General features: G+C 45.2%; 1 pseudogene; it reads right to left on the reverse strand.

The window, feature by feature from the left end:
- The window catches only part of LOC137535249 (zinc finger protein 432-like), a 141,296-nt pseudogene extending 118,548 nt beyond the window's left edge, over positions 1–22,748 (reverse strand).
- Between the last annotated feature and the right edge of the window lie 441 nt (positions 22,749–23,189).

Raw genomic sequence — 23,189 nt, forward strand, 5'->3', positions numbered from 1 at the left:
AAGGAAATAAACATGGCAGCCTCCATAGTCTTCTCACTCAGTTGTCCTTTAAACCTCGAAAGCGATTGGCATGCACAGATTGTTGATCTTCTGGTCTGGTCCTAGTTACAACCAAGATCTGCATGACCAATAATTACACTAACATGATGGTGGACCTGGATTTTGGTGCAGGAAAGCAGCACTCATCTATCTCTCAGCAGTCATATGGCTGTCCTAGTGGTTGGAGGAAGTGGCAAGGACTGTGCTCCATTTGGAATGGACTTCAGCTACATATACATACTATTGTAGCCAAACTCGTTTAGCAGCACTAAGAGTGAATGGGAATGTTAGAATTGGAGTTGGAGGCTAGTGTTAGGTGTTAAATGGGGGAAAGTTAGTGTTAGAATAGGAGAGAAAGCCGACATATAAAGGGTCATTTATATAAAAGTAACTTTGGAAATATCGAGCCTTCCCTCCCGATCCTGTATTGTGAGAGGCCATTATTGTTTTTTTTCTCACTGATGCTGGCTGCCCCGGAAGATCCACCTTTCCAATTACTCCCCCTCATGTGCAGAGACCCCCTCCTCAAGCTATGTTACATGGTTGGTGTGGAACTGAGGAGGGATACTATAGTGGCATTTGGAATTAAGTGCAGTGCTCTGTTAGAGGTGCAAGGTGCAGAGTGCAAGCTATGAGGGGTGCAAGGTGCAGAGTGCAAGCTATTAGGGGTGCAAGGTGCAGAGTGCAAGCTATTAGGGGTGCAAGGTGCAGAGTGCAAGCTATTAGGGGTGCAAGGGGCAGAGTACAACTATTAGGGGTGCAAGGTGCATAGTGCAAGCTATGAGGGGTGCAAGGTGCAGAATGCAAGCTATTAGGGGTGCAAGGTGCAGAGTGCAAGATATTAGGTGTACAAGGTGTAGAGTGCAAGATATTAGGTGTACAAGGTGCAGAGTGCACGCTATTAGGGGTAGTGGACGCAGAGTGCAAGCTATTAGGGGTACAAGGCGTAGAGTGCAAGCTATTAGGGGTGCAAGGTGCAGAGTGCAAGCTATTAGGGGTGCAAGGTGCAGAGTGCAAGCTATGAGGGGTGCAAGGTGCAGAGTGCAAGCTATTAGGGGTGCAATGTGCAGATTGCAAGCTATTAGGGGTACAAGGTGCAGAGTGCAAGCTATTAGGGGTACAGGGTGCAGAGTGCAAGCTATTAGGGGTGCAGAGTGCAAGCTATTAGGGGTACAGGGTGCAGAGTGCAAGCTATTATGGGTGCAGAGTGCAAGCTATTAGGGGTGCAAGGTGTAGAGTGCAAGCTATTAGGGGTGCAAGGTGCAGAGTGCAAGCTATTAGGGGTGCAAGGTGCAGAGTGCAAGCTATTAGGGGTAAAAGGTGCAGAGTGCAAGCTATTAGGGGAAGGTGCAGAGTGCAAGCTATTAGGGGTACAAGGTGCAGAGTGCAAGCTATTAGAGGTACAAGGTGCAGAGTGCAAGCTATTAGGGGTACAAGGTGCAGAGTGCAAGATATTAGGGGTACAAGGCGTAGAGTGCAAGCTATTAGGGGTAAAAGGTGCAGAGTGCAAGTTATTAGGGGTACAAGTTGCAGAGTGCAAGCTATTAGGGGTGCAAGATGCAGAGTGCAAGCTATTAGGGGAAGGTGCAGAGTGCAAGCTATTAAGGGTACAAGGTGCAGAGTGCAAGATATTAGGGGTGCAAGGTGCAGAGTGCAAGCTACTAGAGGTACAAGGTGCAGAGTGCAAGTTATTAGGGGTACAAGGTGCAGAGTGCAAGATATTAGGGGTGCAAGGTGCAGAGTGCAAGCTACTAGGGGTACAAGGTGCAGAGTGCAAGATATTAGGGGTGCAAGGTGCAGAGTGCAAGCTACTAGGGGTACAAGGTGCAGAGTGCAAGCTATTAGGGGTACAAGGTGCAGAGTGCAAGCTATTAGGGGTGCAAGGTTCAGAGTGCAAGATAGCAAATCAAACAACCCACTACCAGTATATGCTGTTTAACCACCTGTTATTTATTGAAATTGCAAAAGATTATTTTACAAGGTACATCCCAATAGGACCTGTTATATAGCTATAAAGGTTACACATAGTTGTATGCACAGAATTTCATTATACAGGGAATTCCCAAAACTTCTCTCACCAAGATTGTCTCAGGCGACTGCGCACAATACAGGACCAAAGTTGCAACAAAATTAACCATATCAAACCTGCACATGGGGAGAAGCAGGCACGGACCCATTTACTGCCAATTATTAAAGCACCTAGTATGTCAATTGCTAATCCCATTGCCTGCCTCACCCCATGCACAAGTGATAACGGTGGTCAACAACCATTAAAAAAGTGCAGTACGTCCTGAGGAAGTCCCTGGGCGGGGCGAAACGCGTTGACGTAGGCCTGCGTCACGCGCTGTGGTGTGCCTCTCCGCCCCCCTCTGCCCTCCAGCCGGATCGGAGCACGATGCCCGGAGCTATGGCGCATATTACTAAAATTGGACTCCCGCTATGATGCAAACCTAAGGCCCTGAGTTCTGTGTATGTACACAATTGGATACTCCCGCAGATACCCATCATGGATGCTGCGGTTAGCTGGGCCGGGTCGGCAGCCTACGAGGACATTGCATTTCGCATTGGCGGAGGAGGTGGTAACTATATATGAGAAATGGTTTATGCTTTACCAGCATCTACAAGGGTTGCAATTACAATCGTTTACTATGGAACATTGTACGCATTGAAACTTTGCTTGCGAGACACATAGCGTGGTTGGAACATTGAATTGTCTTGCAAACATAGGCCAGCAATTTACGTTACAGCAAGTTGGCCAGGTGCACCAGCCTTTTACTGTTGAGAGAATCTCCAAAGGATAGTATTCTCCTACGATCATTTATGATGTTTTGATACCGAACTTTGTTTCCATTCAGTTAACCCTGGACAGAGGAACTTTTGTGGAATTTTTGCGCATATCATTATAACCTTTTTCATTTTTTTGTGCCATCTTTTACACATTGGGGTGACAACCCCTGTAATTTAGAATAACAATAAGATCTTTGTATGCAGGGCATGGTGCTGTGATTGTGGGGGGGGGGGGGGGCATAGGGGGGCGGGGAGGTGCATTTTTTAATTGTTGTTGACCACCGTTATCACTTGTGCATGGGGTGAGGCAGGCAATGGGATTAGCAATTGGCATACTAGGTGCTTTAATAATTGGCAGTAAATGGGTCCGTGCCTGCTTCTCCCCATGTGCAGGTTTGATATGGTTAATTTTGTTGCAACTTTGGTCCTGTATTGTGCGCAGTCGCCTGAGACAATCTTGGTGAGACAAGTTTGGGGAATTCCCTGTATAATGAAATTCTGTGCATACAACTATGTGTAACCTTTATAGCTATATAACAGGTCCTATTGGGATGTACCTTGTGAAATAATCTTTTGCAATTTCAATAAATAACAGGTGGTTTAACAGCATATACTGGTAGTGGGTTGTTTGTTTTGCTATGTTCATTAGACCAGTGCTTGTACCTACCTGGGTTGCACATATTAGCGTGTACATTTATGTGTAGTTGTTTTTGCAAAGTGCAAGATATTAGGGGTGCAATGTGCAGAGTGCAAGCTATTAGGGGTACAAGGTATTAGGGGTGCAATGTGCATAGTGCAAGCTATTAGGGGTGCAAGGTATTAGGGGTGCAATGTGCATAGTGCAAGCTATTAGGGGTGCAAGGTGCACGTTATTAGGGGTGCATGGTGAACATTTTAAGGGTGCATGGATCAGAGTAATTGTTACTTGGGGGCGTGGCGTGTGTGCTGTTTCAGATGCATTTTAGGTGCCTAACTGCTGTGTAACTAAAGGGGACATATTATTGTTGCTTCATGTGATGTTTATCATGCTGTTTGCTTTTGAAATTATTAAACCACATTGAATTTCAGTTGTTAATTTTGTCAAGGGGTGCCCTCTGCTGAAAATGTTTGAGAACCAATTCTCTAGATGGACCCTCCATACTTCTCTTTTCGTTACAAGAAATGAAAGTCTCCTCTTACCCGGTGATGTGAAGGGCGGCTGATTCTCCATCATGGTGTCCTTGTAGAGGTACTTGTGTCCTTCTATATACTGCCACTCCTCCATGGAGAAATAGATGGTGACATCCTGACACCTTATAGGAATCTGACACACACAATAATACAGTCATCACACAGACACACACCTTGCTGTTACTGAATAATCTCCCATAATTCCCAGCACTGCTCACCTCTCCTGCCAGCAGCTCCATCATCTTGTGGATGACCTCTAGAATCTCCTTCTTGTTTCTCTCTGGTGTCAGGGAGTGAGGCGAGGGCTCTGTGATGGGGGAAGGTCCATGGAGATGATTTCTTGGCATCAGTATCTCACCAGATCTCTCCTTCAATATTTTATGATTCTGTTAAAGCATAACAGAATCATAGAATCATCAGAGTCCTCACCTCACAGCTGTGTGTTCTACTAACAGAGACAACAATAATGTCATGTGACCTCCCAGAATCCTCCTCACCTGTCCAGTCAGCAGGTAGATGATCTCCAGGGTGAGGTCTAATATCCTCTCTGTCATATAAGTTCGCTTCTCATCCATGTTCAGTAAGGTGGTCATGTGATCTATATAGGAAGCTGATATCTGTAGAGGGATATTACACAGAGGATTATCAGCACTGTGGGAGTCCCGACTATATATCCCCATACATATACATACTTGTTTATTAATTTCAAAGAGTTTTATTAAAGAGTTAATAATTCTTAACAACAAGCGTATCAGACACCCCACAATATAAGGCCTGTGCAATTAAACCCATCAGAATACATTATATAAATTGAAAGGTAAGGTTACATCAAAACAGTATAAAATAAACTCGGGAGCACAGAATCAGGCTCAAAGGGTACACACAGTGTATTATAGTGCATACTGCAGAGTATAGGGTCCAAGACCCCCACAGGTAATGAGGAACACATTGTAAGTACACTAGGCACTGTTCAGGAGCAGGAGCTAATGATTGGAGCTCTGCATTGCCATATATGCAGCCCAGGGTTGCCAGGTCTCTGTGAACACCTTGAACATGTCACTGACAATTAACAGAAATAAGGATGTCAGTTACTATGCCTTCAGCTGCTTCCACCAATAGAGTAGGCTGCTGCTGCTTTGCGATATGTAGCCTGGCTGCCTTTGCTATATGCTGAGCTAATCTGTGTGGGAATCTTCAAACCAGGGGGCTAATCCCCCAGTATTAACATCAAGGGTTCTGTTGAGATGGTCCGTTCAAGGACAAAGCTGAGACAACCTCAACCCAGAAGTCCCTTACTACCGGGCAATACCACCATATATGTGCCATAGACCCTGCTCTATTGCAGTTTCTAAAGCTGGCAGTACATTGCGTTTCACAGGGTAGATTCTCTGCAAGTGCATCGGGGTGTAATAGGTGCGATGTAACATCCCAATGCCGGTCTCGATATGAGAATAAGAACGGCTGCCCTTAGTGAGGGTAATACAAGATTTGTACATACTCATTTATTAAAGCTCATTCCACACTGTGGGCCTGGAGGACGACTGCTTATGATGTCACAACTTCCCCACAGTCCACACCCCTAGAAAGTTAGACCACCCCCACTACTCACCCACCTACTTGAATTAACTTTATTTACAACAGACACTAACTTACATACAGAGACATGTGAACATGCTGCTCAGTTTTTGTTTTTTACAGATAATATTTCATACATGACACACAATTTATACATTTATCACACAATAATAAGGGCCTAACCATATGGCCTTGTTCTGCAACACAGACAGCTGTGCGTTTTTCAAACCACCACCCAGTACATACGCAAGCATCACCAGAGAGTTGGGCGCAGGGCAAGCCGCATGATGTTCTCTCCCTGCTGCCGCTAATCTCCCTGGCGGCGTTAAATACTATTCTTCGAGTTGTCGCAACTTGGAGGGAGATGTAATTCGGGGTGTAACAACTGCCGGTGAGTTGGGCGCAGGGCGAGCCGTATGATGTTCTCTCCCTGCTGCCACTAAACTACCCAGCGGCGTGAAATACTATTATGTAATTTGGGGTCCGGCAACTGCCAGAGCTCCGAATTACCTTTACACGCCCCCCGCTGCATGCTTCCTCCATCAACTGCTGATCACTTGTCATATGTGTCTCTTGTTCAACTTTTATAACAATCTGTTGTTTGTCCTAAAACATAAAAATATATAAATTGACATCCTGAAAAGTAGAGCATTAATAATCTAACTGCATAGAAAAATATCATCTTGTAGAATTGAAGTCACTTTTGAGTTGTAGATCCTCAGCCCCACATACCTGATAATGGTGGAGGATGGTGGGATCTCCCTGTGGACAGTCCCGGGAATAAAGAGGACCTGTATATCTCTCTGGTGGGTTTCTGTTACTGGATCCATCTGTAGGAAACACACACACTGATTAAAAACATTGGCCTCAATTCACTAAGATCATGCTGGAGATAATAAGGCAAGAGAAAACTTGCTTCCACACATCGATCTTGCCTTATTAAGGTGTAGAGATAAGTTTCCACAGTGAGAGAGTTATCTTATCTCTTCAGTCCTTAAGTTACCTCCTTTGTAGTTATTTTCACATGTAGTTAATTAACAGCCTGTCTTTAACTTTAGAATTCTGGAGTTATTTTAAGGATTGAAGAGTTAACTTAAAGACAGAAGAGTTAACTTTAGGTTTGCCTGAGGTAAAATGTTTCCTGAATACTACATGCCTCATCACCATGGTAATAACTATAGAAACGTTATTAAAGACAGGAGATAAGCTTAGTGAATTGAGGCCATTGGCCTCAATTCACTAAGATCATGCTGGAGATAATAAAGCAAGAGAAAATGTACCTCCACACAGAGAGTTATCTTATCTCTTCATTTCTTAAGTTACCTCCTCTGTAATTAAGTTAACTCTCCTGTAGTTAAGTTACCTCCTCTGCAGTTATTTTCACATGCAGTTAATTACCAGCCTGTATTTACTCAAAGTTTGAAGTGGTTTAGTAGGGCTGACATGCGTGTCATAAAACAAAAAATAATACCCACAGCAGACTTAGAAAAATACAAAGCTATTCCTTTATTAATGTTGCAAAAATTTCTCGGACTTCTTGCAAATTAAAAGCGCATGGGATGGCCACCCCGCCACACATACAGAGCACACCCCACTCACCGGTGCACCATACAAACATACATGAGATATTAGGGAATCAAATGCTGTCCGGATTGGGACAAATACTGTAGTTGTTTAGTGAGTATTCTACTCCTCGGTCCTCTTTTACATGTAGACATTTTCAACAGTTGTCATAACACTCTGGGTTAGAAACCATTAGTCCACATTTGATTGGATGCAGCAATTGCAACAGCAGAAGCTTCTGAGCAGGTAAGCAGCAGTGACAGTTCACAGCAAGCACAAGCCAAATTACCACCTTAATCCAAGCAAAGCAGCTTCCAAACAACAGGTAGCAAACAAGATCTCCCTGTACATCACATCTCGCATGTTAGTTCAGCCTTGCTCAGAGCACGTAGCAAGCAATTAGTAGATTGTGCACAGCGGCATCTCACCCATTCCTGGTTGAGCAGTCTGTATGTTCACAGTGTCCCTGTGTCAGGCAGAGGGGCAGAGTCCGCTGTCACATGACATCAAATAGTCTCTCACTGTGTGCAGATGCATAAACTCAGGGTACCTGAGGGTGCTGGGACCGGCCAGTTGGTGAGCCTGTCCAGACGGGCCACCGAACGGGTGGCAGATGTCACAACCGTCGCTGGGTGTTGCGCTGCTAAGTGGCGGTGTGGCGGCCCATAGGGGAGAGTGGTTCCCTACCACAGTTTCGCCGGCTTCGTCAGGGCGTGGCCTACTCTCTCGCTCACAGCGCTTAGATCCTGCACTCACAACAATCATATTGCAGTGTGACTGCAGGGGGAGGAAGCTGTTGTCATCTCAAGCTGGCCAATCACACGGGGGGAAGGAGGAAGGCAAGTGTCCAGCCAATAGCGCAATTAACAGCCTGTCTTTAAATTCTGGAGTTATTTTAAGGATTGAAGAGTTAACAAAGACAGAACAGTTAACTTTAGGTTTGCCTGAGGTAAAATGTTTCCTGAATACTACATGCCTCATCACCATGGTGATAACTATAGAAACGTTATTAAAGACAGGAGATAAGCTTAGTGAATTGAGGCCATGTCTCTGTGTGTTTATCAGATGATGGGGATCTGCACGGGGATGCAGGCTTTTTTGTGCATGGGGTGCCTGTTGCAGCTTGACTACCCATAGACTGCAGTCTAACTGTCATGGGCTGTGCATGTGTAATCCTGTTGGTGGCAGCACTAAGGAACTTTGGTGAGAACTTCCACTGTCTACTAGCAGATGTCTCTCCTCTTGCTCGGAGCTGTGCAGTTCCCAGACTCACCTGTAGGTTGAACTCTAAGGACATTCTGGACCTGAACTCTTGCAGGACAGAAGAAAAACATAGTGAAATGCATCCTTATGTGTTTGAGAGTTTAGCCTGACTAATTCACCTTCATCTGTGACTAACCACAAGTGTAATTTGATCCCTGATCTGCGTCAGCTCTGGAATATTGGCAGTCCTCGGCAGAGCAGCTAATTTGTAAACACAGGATGTTAACCCTATGTCTGTTCACATGAAAGCAGGAAGTAGTCACACTGCAGATTTATTGCAGGATTGGTATCAGCTGTAACAAATCAATGTTTTTTCTTTAAAGGATATTATACTGCTGTTTATCTTTTAGAGCAGAGAGGAAGTTCTGAGTTCAGGTGCGCTTTAAGACTGGTTCTTCCAGCAGCACATTGCTAGATCAGTGTTTCTCAACACTAAATTGGTATGTACCCCTTTTAAAACCCTGTACTCACCAAGTACCCCCTAGCATGGTAAACATTATCACAAGTACCCCTTGACAAATATACTGTACATTTAATCATAGTACATGATAATTGATTCTAAACTATTTCCAAACATTTACTATTACTTATAATTAGCTAAAACACTAATTTGGTGTTGTTTAAATAAGATATATCATTTTCTACAACTCTAAATGTGTTCTTCTTGGTTAAGTATATAAAGCCTGAGTACCCCCTGGAACCATCAGAAGTACCCCCTGGGGAACACGTACCACATGCTGAGAACCAAGGTGCTAGATCATTCTGCTTGTTGCTGGCAGCTCTGGCCATTGGTTCTGTGTCCCTTGCTCCTTGTTCCTGTTCCTGTGACTTCCCGGCATTGATCTTTGCTAGCCTGACTACTCTTTGCCTATCAGTATTATCTGATGTCCTGGCTTACCTCTGCCTGTCTGATTTCCCTCCTGTATGCTGATTAGATTTATCCCCTCCTGTATATATTCTGAGTGTTCTGTGATCCTGTATATTCCCATCGCTCATTTATTGAGTGATTAGTGCTCCTGTATATTTTGCCATCGTAAAGTTAGAGGAGTTCTGGTACTTGTGGTGCACCCTGTGTTATGCATTGTATGATTGCAGGTGTAATGTGGTGTGTGTATTTGTATGATTGCACGTTTGTAAAAATAAACAGTTTCATTTTTCTTATCCATTGTACAGACACCAGTATTTCATTAGTGATCTTCTGGTATTGTTTAAAGGACAACTGAAGTAAGAGGTACATGGAGGCTGCCATGTTTATTTCCTTTTAAGAAAAACCAGTTGCCTGGCAGCCCTGCTGACCCTCTACCTCTAATACTTTCAGCCATAGACCCTGAACAAGCATGCAGCAGATCAGGTGTTTCTGACATTGTCAGATCTGACAAGATTAGCTACATGCTTGTTTCAGACACTTCTGTAACCATACAGACCAGCAGGGCTGCCAGGCAACTATATTGTTTAAAAGGAAATAAACATGGCAGCCTCCATAGTCTTCTCACTTCAGCTTTCCTTTAAACCCTGAAACCGATTGGCATGCACAGATTGTTGATCTGCTGGTCTGGTCATAGTTACAACCAAGATCTGCATGACCAATAATTACACTAACATGACGGTGGACCTGGATTTTGGTGCAGGAAAGCAGCACTCATCTATCTCTCAACAATCATATGGCAGATCTTAAATTTGGTGTCCGAGTGGTTGTAGCGGTGAGGGAAGTGGCAAGGACAGTGCTCCATTTGGTATGGAGTTCAGCTACATATACATACTAATGTAGCCAAACTCGTTTAGCAGCAATAAGAGTGAATGGGAATGTTAGGATTGGAATTGAAGGTTAGTGTTAGGTGTAAAATGGGGGAAAGTTAGTGTTAGAATAGGAGAGAAAGCCGACATATGAAGGGTCATTTCCATAAAAGTAACTTTGGAAATATTCAGCTTTCCCTTCCCATCCTGTATTGTGAGCGGACATTTTTTTTTTTCACTGAGGCTGGCTGCCCCGGAAGATCCACCTTTCCAATTACTCCCCCTCATGTGCAGCGTCCCCCTCCTCAAGCTTTGTTACATGGTTGGTGTGGAACTGAGGAGGGTTACTATAGTGGCATTTGGAATTATGTGCAGCGCTCTGTTAGAGGTGCAAAGTGCAAGCTATTAGGGGTGCAAGGTGCAGAGTGCAAGCTATTAGGGGTAGAAGGTGCAGAGTGCAAGCTATTAGGGGTGCAAGGTGCAGAGTGCAAGCTATTAGGGGTGCAAGGTGCAGAGTGCAAGCTATTAGGGGTGCAAGGTGCAGAGTGCAAGCTATTAGGGGTGCAAGTTTCAGAGTGCAAGCTATTAGGGGTGCAGAGTGCAAGATATTAGGGGTGCAAGGTGCAGAGTGCAAGCTATTAGCGGTGCAAGGTGCAAAGTACAAGCTATTAGGGGTGCAAGGTGCAGAGTGCAAGCTATTAGGGGTGCAAGGTGAAGAGTGCAAGCTATTAGGGGTGCAAGTTTCAGAGTGCAAGCTATTAGGGGTACAGGGTGCAGAGTGCAGAGTGCAAGCTATTAGGGGTGCAAGGTGCAGAGTGCAAGCTATTAGGGGTGCAAGTTTCAGAGTGCAAGCTATTAGGGGTGCAGAGTGCAAGATATTAGGGGTGCAAGGTGCAGAGTGCAAGCTATTAGCGGTGCAAGGTGCAAAGTACAAGCTATTAGGGGTGCAAGGTGCAGAGTGCAAGCTATTACGGGTGCAAGGTGAAGAGTGCAAGCTATTAGGGGTGCAAAGTGCAAGCTATTAGGGGTGCAAGGTGCAGACTGCAAGCTATTAGGGGTGCAAAGTGCAAGCTATTAGGGGTGCAAGGTGCAGACTGCAAGCTTTTAGGGGTGCAAGGTGCAGAGTGCAAGCTATTAGGGATACAAGGTGCAGAGTGCAAGCTATTAGGGGTGCAAGGTGCAGAGTGCAAGCTATTAGCGGTGCAAGGGGCAGAGTGCAAGCTATTAGCGGTGCAAGGGGCAGAGTGCAAGCTATTAGGGGTGCAAGGTGCAGAGTGCAAGCTATTAGGGGTGCAAGGTGAAGTGTGCAAGCTATTAGGGGTGCAAGGTGAAGAGTGCAAGCTATTAGGGGTGCAAGGTGAAGAGTGCAAGCTATTGGGGTGCAAGGTGAAGAGTGCAAGCTATTAGGTGTGCAAGGTGCAAAGTGCACGCTATTAGGGGTGCAAGGTGCAGAGTGCAAGCTATTAGAGGTGCAAGGTGCAGAGTGAAAGCTATTAGGGGTACAAGGTGCAGAGTGCAAACTATTAGCGGTGAAAGGGGCAGAGTGCAAGCTATTAGCGGTGCAAGGTGAAGAGTGCAAGCTATTAGGGGTGCAAGCTACAGAGTGCAAGATATTAGGGGTGCAAGGTGCAGAGTGCATGCTATTAGGGGTACAAGGTGCAGAGTGCAAGCTATTAGGGGTACAAGGTGCAGAGTGCAAGCTATTAGGTGTGCAAGGTGCAGAGTGCAAGCTATTAGGGGTACAAGGTGCAGAGTGCAAACTATTAGCGGTGCAAGGGGCAGAGTGCAAGCTATTAGTGGTGCAAGGTGCAGAGTGCAAGCTATTAGGGTGCAAGCTACAGAGTGCAAGATATTAGGGGTGAAGGTGCAGAGTGCAAGCTATTAGGGGTGCAAGGTGCAGAGTGCAAGCTATTAGGGGTACAAGGTGCAAAGTGCAAACTATTGGGGTGCAAGGTGCAAAGTGCAAGATATTAGGGGTGCAAGGTGCAGAGTGCACGCTATTAGGGGTGCAAGGTGCAGAGTGCAAGCTATTAGGGGTACAAGGTGCAGAGTGAAAGCTATTAGGGGTGCAAGGTGCAGAGTGAAAGCTATTAGGGGTACAAGGTGCAGAGTGCAAACTATTAGCGGTGAAAGGGGCAGAGTGCAAGCTATTAGCGGTGCAAGGTGAAGAGTGCAAGCTATTAGGGGTGCAAGCTACAGAGTGCAAGATATTAAGGGTGCAAGGTGCAGAGTGCACGCTATTAGGGGTACAAGGTGCAGAGTGCAAGCTATTAGGGGTACAAGGTGCAGAGTGCAAGCTATTAGGGGTGCAAGGTGCAGAGTGCAAGCTATTAGGGGTGCAAGGTGCAGAGTGCAAGCTATTAGGGGTACAAGGTGCAGAGTGCAAACTATTAGCGGTGCAAGGGGCAGAGTGCAAGCTATTAGTGGTGCAAGGTGCAGACTGCAAGCTATTAGGGTGCAAGCTACAGAGTGCAAGATATTAGGGGTGAAGGTGCAGAGTGCAAGCTATTAGGGGTGCAAGGTGCAGAGTGCAAGCTATTAGGGGTACAAGGTGCAAAGTGCAAACTATTAGCGGTGCAAGGGGCAGAGTGCAAGCTATTAGCGGTGCAAGGGGCAGAGTGCAAGCTATTAGCGGTGCAAGGGGCAGAGTGCAAGCTATTAGCGGTGCAAGGTGAAGAGTGCAAGCTATTAGGGGTGCAAGCTACAGAGTGCAAGCTATTAGGGTTGCAAGGTGCAGAGTGCAAGCTATTAGGGGTACAAGGTGCAGAGTGCAAGCTATTAGGGGTACAAGGTGCAGTGTGCAAGCTATTAGGGGTGCAAGGTGCAGAGTGCAAGCTATTAGGGGTACAAGGTGCAGAGTGCAAACTATTAGCGGTGCAAGGGGCAGAGTGCAAGCTATTAATGGTGCAAGGTGCAGAGTGCAAGCTATTAGGGTGCAAGCTACAGAGTGCAAGATATTAGGGGTGCAAGGTGCAGAGTGCAAGATATTAGGGGTGCAATGTGCAGAGTGCAAGCTATTAGGGGTGCAAGTTTTTAGGAGTGCAAGGTGCAAGTTATTAGTGGTGCATGGTGAACATTTTAAGGGTGCATGGATCAGAGTAACTATTACTTGGGGGCGTGGCGTGTGTGTTGTTTTAGGTGCATGTTGCTGAGTGTATGTTGTTTCAGGTGCATTTTAGGTGCCTAACTGCTGTGTAACTAAAGGGGACATATTATTGTTGCTTCATGTGATGTTTATTATGTTGTTTGCTATTCAAATTATTAAACCACATTGAATTTTAGTTGTTCATTTTGTCAAGGGGTGCCCTCTGCTGAAAAAGTTTGAGAACCAATTCTCTAGATGGACCCTTCATACTTCTCTTTTCTTTACAAGAAATGAAAGTCTCCTCTTACCCGGTGATGTGAAGGGCGGCTGATTCTCCATCATGGTGTCCTTGTAAAGGTCCTTGTGTCCTTCTATATACAGCCACTCCTCCATAGAGAAATAGATGGTGACATCCTGACACCTTATAGGAACCTGACACACACAATGATATAGTCACCATCTAGAAACATTGTCACAGGGCCCCTAGTGGCCGGACCGCAAAATGCCTTCCAAACGGTTTCAGCACACAGACTATGCAAGCTGTGGTCGCAATCGGTGCGCAGAAAACGCTGGAATTTTGGCAGCAGACCGACTAGAAGGGAGCCTGTGAGTTATGGTAATACAATTTACACACTATTTCAGGGTATAACTGCCACCACCTCTGTTACCATGGGACAGAGGAGCCCACTGACTGGCTGATTCTAGAGCTGCAAATAAAACGGTTAAACACACTCTATTCTGTCTAGCTAGCAACAATAGTAGCGACTCTTCAGAAGCCCGGGTTCAGTTTGTGCGGCTGAATAACAGGGTAGCTGAACAAATAAAGGATGTTAGCGTCATTTATTAAAAACGCAATATAAATCATTAATATATACAGAAATCATTAAAATCAACAATTATAGAAACAGTAATAGCCAGTATGAAAATAAAAGGAAGGAGAAAATACTTAGGTTCGTGGAAATATGTCCTTTCTGGGAAAGAAATGCTAAGTCCATGGTTTCAGAGTGGAGGACTCTGTGTCAAAGTCCAAACAAGCCAAATGCCAGCATGTCCTCAAGCTGGCAAGGATGTAATCAGGATGATATTTCAAAGTGGAGGACATTGATTTTGGGTCCTCTGCCATTCTTATACCCCTGATCCAGTAGGAGGGAGTGAGGGCGGGAATCACACACCCCCTTAGAACATGACATGAGTCCTCCCCTTCTGCTGGGGACCAAAAATCATATCTAACCATATATGGGCTCTATCTCACAGAACCATACAGGTCAGGGCAGATTTACTAACATTTTCAGATCTGTCTTGATTTACCCAGCACCCTGATACCAAACATGAAGGGTAGGACCTCTGTGGTATCACCAGGGCACTTTCAAACTGCCTGACAGCCCCTTACCTCAGATTGTTCTGAAACTTTATCAGTACCAGCACCAGGCAAAGCCCAGCATGCACTGTGAGTTTGGAGGGCCTGCCAGCCTTGTAACACAGGAAATATGACAAATATAGCAGTTTATGGATTATTATAGACATCTAGGAATTACAGCAGGTCAGTTCTAGGTGAAGGGCTCTTTGAAGCTAGGACAGCAGGCTACGTGTCAGCTTCCCTGCTGAGATCGGGGCCGAGGAGTCTCACTTTCTCTCCATTAAATTGGTTCTGTCAGGCTACTTATCTGACTTCATCTGATGGATGGGCCCTTAGCACAGCTGGGTGCCTGGGACACTCTGCTGAAGGCTTCCTGCCCTTTGGTAAAAAAAAACCCGTCTTTTAAAAGAAGGAATGTCATTCTGTTCGCTGCAATGACTGTGCAAATCTAACCAGGAAGCGATCAGAAAATGGACTGCGCGAATCCCCCCGATTCGCCTGCGTTTCTCACGGCTGTTCTGTGACACACACCCCCTGCTGTTACTGAATAATCTCCCATAATTCCCAGCACTGCTCACCTCTCCTGTCAGCAGTTCCATCATCTTGTGGATGACCTCTAGAATTGCCTTCTTGTTCCTCTCTGGTGTCAGGGAGTGAGGTGGGGGCTCTGTGATGGGGGAGGGGCCACGCAGATGACTTCTGGGCATCATTAGCTCTCCAGATCTCTCTTTCACTATCTTATGATTCTGTTAAAGCATAAACAATAGTAATACCAGGTTCATTACCAGAGTCCTCCTCTCACAGCTGTGTGTTCTACTAACGGAGACAACAATAATGTCACGTGACCTCCCAGGAATCATCCTCACCTCTCCAGTCAGCAGGTAGATGATCTCCAGGGTGAAGTCTAATATCCTCTCAGCCATGTAACTTCGCTTCTCATCCATGTTCAGTAAGGTGGTCATGTGATCTACACAGGAAGCTGGTATCTGTAGAGGGATATTACACAGAGGATTATCAGCACTGTGGGAGTCCAGACTATGTATCCCCAAACATATACATACTTGTTTATTAATTTCACAGAGTTTTATTAAAGAGTTAATAATTCTTAACAACAAGCGTATCAGACACCCCACAATATAAGGCCTGTGCAATTAAACACATCAGAATACATTATATAAATTGAAAGGTAAGGTTACATCAAAACAGTATAAAATAAACTCGGGAGCACAGAATCGGGATCATAGTGCATATTGCAGAGTATAGGGTCCAAGACCCCCACAGGTAATGAGGAACACATTGTAAGTACACTAGGCACTGTTCAGGAGCAAGAGCTAATGATTGGAGCTCTGCATTGCCATATATGCAGCCCAGGGTTGCCAGGTCTCTGTGAACACCTTGAACATGTCACTGACAATTAACAGAAATAAGGATGTCAGTTACTATGCCTTCAGCTGCTTCCACCAATAGAGTAGGCGGCTGCTGCTGCTTTGCGATATGTAGCCTGGCTGCCTTTGCTATATGCTGAGCTAATCTGTGTGGGAAACTTCAAACCAGGGGGCTAATCCCCCAGTATTAACATCAAGGGTTCTGTTGAGATGGTCCGTTCAAGGGTAAAGCAGAGACAACCTCAACCCAGAAGTCCCTTACTACCGGGCAATACCACCATATATGTGCCATAGACTCTGCTCTATTGCAGTTTCTAAAGCATGCAGTACATTGCGTTTCACAGGGTAGATTCTCTGCAAGTGCATTGGGGTGTAATAGGTGCGATGTAACACCCCAATGCCGGTCTCGATAGGAGAATAAGAACGGCTGCCCTTAGTGAGGGTAATACAAGATTTGTGCATACTCATTTATTAAAGCTCATTCCACACTGTGGTCCTGGAGGACGACTGCTTATGATGTCACACCTTCCCCACAGTCCACACCCCTAGAAAGTTAGACCACCCCCACTATTCACCCACCTACTAAAATTAACTTTATTTACAACAGACACTAACTTACATACAGAGACATGTGAACATGCTGCTCAGTTTTTGTTTGTACAGATAATATTTCATACATGACACACAATTTATACATTTATTACACAATAACAAGGGCTTGTTCTGCAACACAGACAGCTGTGCGTTTTAAAAAACACCACCCCAGTACATACGTAAGCATCGCCGGTGAGTTGGGCGCAGGGCGAGCTGTATGACATTCTCTCCCTGCTGCCGCTAAACTCCCCGGCGGCGTTAAATACTTTGAGTTGTCGCAAACCTGGAGGGAGATGTAGTTTGGGGTTTGGCAACGGCCAGAGCTCCGAATTACTTTTACATGTCCCCCGCTGCATTACATTGCTGCTATGGGGGGCCTAGTTTCACCGCGGCGGTGAGCATGAGCACCAAAACCACCTGCTTCACAGTTTTCATAGTTTTTCTTGATCAAAAAAGCACCTGCTAGACTTACCGGACACGCTGTTTCTTGCCAGCATATGGGACACCATTAGGGGAGGTGTGTCCCACCTCCTTTTGTGGAAGCACTAACACAGGGACATTATATAGCGCTGCGTAATATGTTGGCGCTTTATAAATACAATAAATAATAATAATAATAATAATAATAAAAGGTGCCACGCCCCCTCCTCCTCAGTTCATCGAAAAAATAAGCAAAGAGTGAAACCTGAGACAAGAGGGCGACCAACACCACAACACCTGAAACAGTGATCTGAAAGACATCCTCCATCTACAACATACAATACATTCCAGAAAAGTGAGCAAGATAGGGAAGGGTTATAGGCGGTGCCCCATATGCCTCAAGTGGCTCTGTTTGTGCTGTGGGCGGAGAAAAGGCTTCCTCTGCATCACCCTCACATACAGAATCTCCTTGTGTAAAGTGTGCTGGATGGTTGAACGATACACAATGACTCCATCCGCAGCAATAAAATGTTCTAGGTTTTTGGTGCTGGTCTGTGGGTTGACTCTCACTGTTTTCACCATTTGTCTCTTCTGTCTATCCGAGATTTTTCTTGGTCTGTCACTTCAAGCGTTAACTTGAACTGAGCCTGTGGTCTTCCATTTCCTCAATATGTTCCTAACTGTGGAAACAAACAGCTGAAATCTCTGAGACAGCTTTCTGCATCCTTCCCCTAAACCATGGTGGTGAACAATATTTGTCTTCACGTCATTTGAGAGTAGTTTTGAGACTCCCATGGGCCATATGCAATTCTCTTTTTCACTTGAGTTTTCACCTAGGAGATAATTTTTCATCTTTGATTTTAAATAACTTTCCAGTACTTTTCAACTAAAAATGTACCAAAAAGTTGGTGAAAAACTACTATCAAACTTATTTTAATCATTTTCTTGCCTTCTGGGAGCTTAAAAGGCATTTTATTGACAAGTTTAAAAATATCACCAAGGAGAAAACACAGGTGAAAAAGTGAATTGCATATGGCCCCATGTGTCTATTCTTCAGAGAAAATTAAAAGAGGAGGGAAACTTACAATTGACCCCCTTAAATACTCTTTCTCATAATTGGATTCACCTGTGGGTGTAGGTCAGGGGGTCACTGAGCTTACCAGGCCAATTTGATTTCCAATAATTAGTTCTAAAGGTTTTGGAATCAATAAAATAACAACAGTGCCCAAATGTATGCACCTGCCTAATTTTATTTAAACAATTATTGTGCACTTTCTGTAAATCCAATAAACTTCATTTCACTTCTCAAATATCACTGCATGTGTCTCCTATATGATATATTTAACTGATTTTGTCATGATCGCTTCTGCAGCATGTACTGCTGGCTGCAGAGGTACTGCAGCCAAGCAGTTCTGATTCCTTTACATGCATTTGCTTGCATAGTTCTGCTTGCACTCACACTGAGTGTTTATTCCATCTGCAATCGCTCTGCAGCTCTGGACTGCTCAGGATTGAGTGATTGCCATTCAGCTGTGTGGAAGTTTGCATGCTTGCATCCATTGGCTGATGCCGGCATAAAAGTCTCCCTCTCCTTTCAGACTCCGCCCGTCATAGTTTCTGTCTAGGCTGTTACTGGGTCCCTTGATATCGTAAAATATATACCTTGTCTTAGTTTAGTTATCCTGTGGAGCTACGTTATATATTTCCCACGGGGACTTATATACGTACTCCTTCTAGTATAGAGATTCTGTATTGCCTAGTCTTGTTCGCTGTATTGCTCCTGATCCTAGCCAGTGTTCCTTGCTTATGTTATATATCAGTTCATCGCCGATATAGACATATGTTAGTCAGTCGTTTGTAGTTTCATTGATAGCTGTAAATTGTAATACGCTAGGAAATCATATCTATTGTATATTTGTCTATGTATTACATTTTCCTGCCTTTTGATTCTGCTATTTTCTGACTATTCTGTCCTGTCCTTGCGAGGTACCCATTGCTGTGGTTGCTATTGGCTACCTCACTCTTGTCTTTGTGAATGCTTGCTGTCACTGAGATAGTGACTAGATTAGCAAGCATTCATTCTGTCAGCCTCTGTCTTCCTAGTCCTGTCCTTGCAGGTAGCCATTGCTGTGGTTGCTATTGGCTACCTCATTCCAGTCTGTCTTGTATCTGTCTGAATGTTTGCTATCGCAAGAGCAGCGCAACATCGCACTGCTCATCCATTGCGGCTTATCAGAAGCCCAGAGCTGCAGTTGCTCTGGGCAGCCTGTGTAGCCTCTTCCATTATCCAGCTCTTACCCATGTTGTGCTGGGTGGTCAGACAGTATGCCCCCCCAGGCATTACATATTTTTTATTGTTACAACCAATGATTTATTCAGTCAGAGCAATATCCTGCCTCTATCTGGCCAGCAGACGCTAGTCAGCCAATCAGGTGCACTGTCATACACCCTTTGCCTGCTGTACCATACCTAGCAGGAATTACATAGATTAGCATTCAGGTGGGAGGCTTCGGTTGGACGCAATCGTGAATTGCGTCGTTTACAGGGATGCCCCGTGTAGGCACATCTCCCACACGGTCCCCTCCCTAACCACTCACCTGTCAACCGCATCCTAGAGGCTGCAAAAAATAAATTTAAAATCACAAACACTGGTCCACATGACAGCCCAGGGGCCCCAGGTCTCTCTCACTCACTGGGGCCCCCAAACCACCATGCAACACCTAGAGGGAAGTGCGGGCAAGCCCTGGACCTCTCACCTCCAGGGAACTCACCCCACCACCTCTAAACTGAATGCCAACTGCAACAAACACAATTGCTAACTTCCAGTCAGAGCAATATCCTGCCTCTATCTGGCCAGCAGACGCTAGTCAGCCAATCAGGTGCACTGTCATACACCCTTTGCCTGCTGTACCAAATCTAGCAGGAATTACATAGATTACCTCTAGGTGTCGCATGGTGGTTTGGGGGCCCCAGTGAGTGAGAGAGACCTGGGGCCCCTGGGCTGTCATGTGGACCAGTGTTTGTGATTTTAAATTTATTTTTGCAGCCTCTAGGATGCGGTTGACAGGTGAGTGGTTAGGGAGGGGGCCGTGTGGGAGATGTGCCTACACGGGGCGTCCCTGTAAACGACGCAATTCACGATTGCGTCCAACCGAAGCCTCCCACCTGAATGCTAATCTATGTAATTCCTGCTAGGTATGGTACAGCAGGCAAAGGGTGTATGACAGTGCACCTGATTGGCTGACTGGCGTCTGCTGGCCAGATAGAGGCAGGATATTGCTCTGGCTGGAAGTTAGCAATTGTGTTTGTTGCAGTTGGCATTCAGTTTAGAGGTGGTGGGGTGAGTTCCCTGGAGGTGAGAGGTCCAGGGCTTGCCCACACTTCCCTCTAGGTGTCGCATGGTGGTTTGGGGGCCCCAGTGAGTGAGAGAGACCTGGGGCCCCTGGGCTGTCACGTGGACCAGTGTTTGTGAACCAATGATTTATACAGGATAATCATGACGATTAACAAGGTTGCCCAAACTTTCGCATCCCACTGTAATACTTACACAATCTAGGGAGGGACCACAGCCTGAAACACTTTTCTACCATATGATGGGTCTTGTTGAGACAGGATATTGTTTCACAAATCTAGATGACTTGTCCATGTTGCTCCCTGGCCGATTTGCTGTACAATGTCCCCGGCCCTTTCAGCCCAAGAGGTAGCTAAGGAGCATGTGGAATGAGCTCTTACCTGAACAAGAGGAGTAACCTCCTTATGCTAACGCTAACGCCTGGTATATCCATTTGGCTACTATCTGTTTTGAGGCTGCCCCTTCTGTTCTTTCCATAAATAATCCTAAAGATAATACTAACATTTGTATAGCTTTTCTTCTATTGGACTCAAAGAGCTCAAGAGCTGCAGCCACTAAGGGCCCGCTCAAGGGGCCAACCTGCAGTGTTAGGAAGTCTTGCCCAAGGACTTCTTACTGAATAGGTACTGACCCTAGCCAGGATTTGAACCCTGATCTCCCACGTCAAAGGCAGAGCCCTTAACTAGTACACTATCCAGAAAACAGAACAAACAGCGGACTTGTTTTCCTTAACTCTATAAACTTTCTCAAGATAAGTAACCATTGCAGTTCTGACATCTAAACAGTGACACTCTTCTTCTTTCTTGAAAGAAGGATTCGCCCAGAATGATGTTAGGATAATATTCTGTATATACCTGTGGAAATCCGAAATCACCTTCGGAAGATAGTTTGGATCCAACCTGAAAACAATTATGTTAGGAAAGACCGGAAGAAAAAGACCTTTGACTGACAGAGCCTGAAGATAACCCAACCTTCTAGCTGACGTAACCGCAACCAGCAATACCAACTTCAAAGTCAATCTTTTCATCTCTATGTCTGAAATCGGTTCAAAAGGTTCTCTTCATCTAAACCAACGATAAGTCCCACTAAGGGAATATTTTCTGTTCAAGTGGTGTAATCCTGCTAACCACTTTAAATCAAACCCTCCTTTCCTAAAAGTCTTTCCAGCAAAATCGAGAGGGCTGAGCACTCTACTTTTAGAGTACTTAACAAGAGACTTTTTCTAGCCTGTCCAGGAAAAACGCTAAAACAAAACTCAGAAACTTCAAAGGTCTAGTATGTGAAGTACTGTGGCATCTGTGTACATTTTACTGCTTCTTCCTGACACCACACGCTTCCCTGAACCAGGTTGTCTGACTCCGTCCACCATGTTAGACTCTCACCATCTCTGGTAGGGACATGAGGGACCAGAGTTGCTTAGGACTTGTCCCATACTTGCAACAACCAAGTTTGTAATGGGTGGCCGTGCAATTGTGCCCATTCTACTGCTGGGAACGAAGCTGGAGTCCTGGAGATAGGGATAGCTGATTGGCTGCCATGTGTCTGCTGATTCTAGGATGAGGGGTCAATTTTTGGCTCCTTGAATACGTATGAGGGGCGGATCATACTCATGTGTTCGGTGGGCGAATCGGCAAATAGCCGATGTTCGCCAGGAACTGTCCACCAGTGAACAGTTTGGGCCATCACCATTGAGTGGATGGGGGAATGGCTCTTGACAGGTTCCGTTACAAAGTGAAAAGAACAAGCCCGGCCCACAAGTCAGTAATTTGATATCCCCCAGTGTCACATTACTCCACTTTAAGCAAGACCCCTGTCACACTTCTAACCCCCCCCCCCCCCCCCTCCCCAAAAGCCCTAGTCAGGCATATCACAGATAATTCCAAAGCACAAGATATTGTTTTATAATTCAGACCACACTGGTCCTTTCTATCATTAGTTTATTTACAATATATTAACATTTGACAATCAGAAATATATGAATTTAAATGATGAGAATAAAGTTTAGAGTCAGGTAAACACATTTTCAGTAGAAAAATACATATATTTACATAGACCTGAACATCAGTCCTGAAGAAAGAAGAGATGTGTTACTTGGTTCCCTTTAGAAGCTGACCTCTTGTTGTGGCAGAACATCAGACTATGACTGTGGTGGGCACATTACATTGTGAGCCCCACTAAGGGGAATTGCTCACTGCACTCCAATAGGTGCTGCAGAATAAACAATATAGAATAAATATTACCTCGTCTTCCAGCAGCAGCAGCAGCAGCAGCAATGTCTCCTCTGTGCTTCCTCTGACTTCCTCCTCTAATCCGGATATTCCCGAATGTGACACCGCCATCTTGTGGAGTGTATGCAAACTGCAGCCTTCAATGTGATGCATTCCCCTCCTTGTCATACAATTTACCAGTTATTCCATATCCACATTATGCCTGGAACTATCCTCAGAACACTATGGAAGAGACAGAACATGTATGGAAAACGCATGTACAGAACAGATCTACATGTATGTATACAGGTATTTCTATACAAAATGTGTTTGTGAGACTAAACTTTACTCACATCTCCTACACTGATATGCTGCTGACTGACAAATGTTACTATGAAGGTAAAGCGGTGACAGTGGAGAGGCCTCTGTGGCTTGCATTAGGAATCTCATGCAGCCTCTGCATCCCCTATTGCTACGCCAGCGGTGACCTGACAAGATGCTGTCACACAAATGTCACCAGAGACTGAGGCAGGGGCGGAGAGACGTCACCAGGCGTACATTTGAAATCGGCGCCGGTAGACTTGGGCGCAGGATACAGCGGTATATGACTGATCCTGCTTCTGCACAAGTCCGGGCCGATTTAATTACTATTCCCCCT

This window comes from Hyperolius riggenbachi, chromosome 10 (assembly GCF_040937935.1).
Source record: "Hyperolius riggenbachi isolate aHypRig1 chromosome 10, aHypRig1.pri, whole genome shotgun sequence".
Taxonomy (NCBI): Eukaryota; Metazoa; Chordata; class Amphibia; order Anura; family Hyperoliidae; genus Hyperolius; species Hyperolius riggenbachi.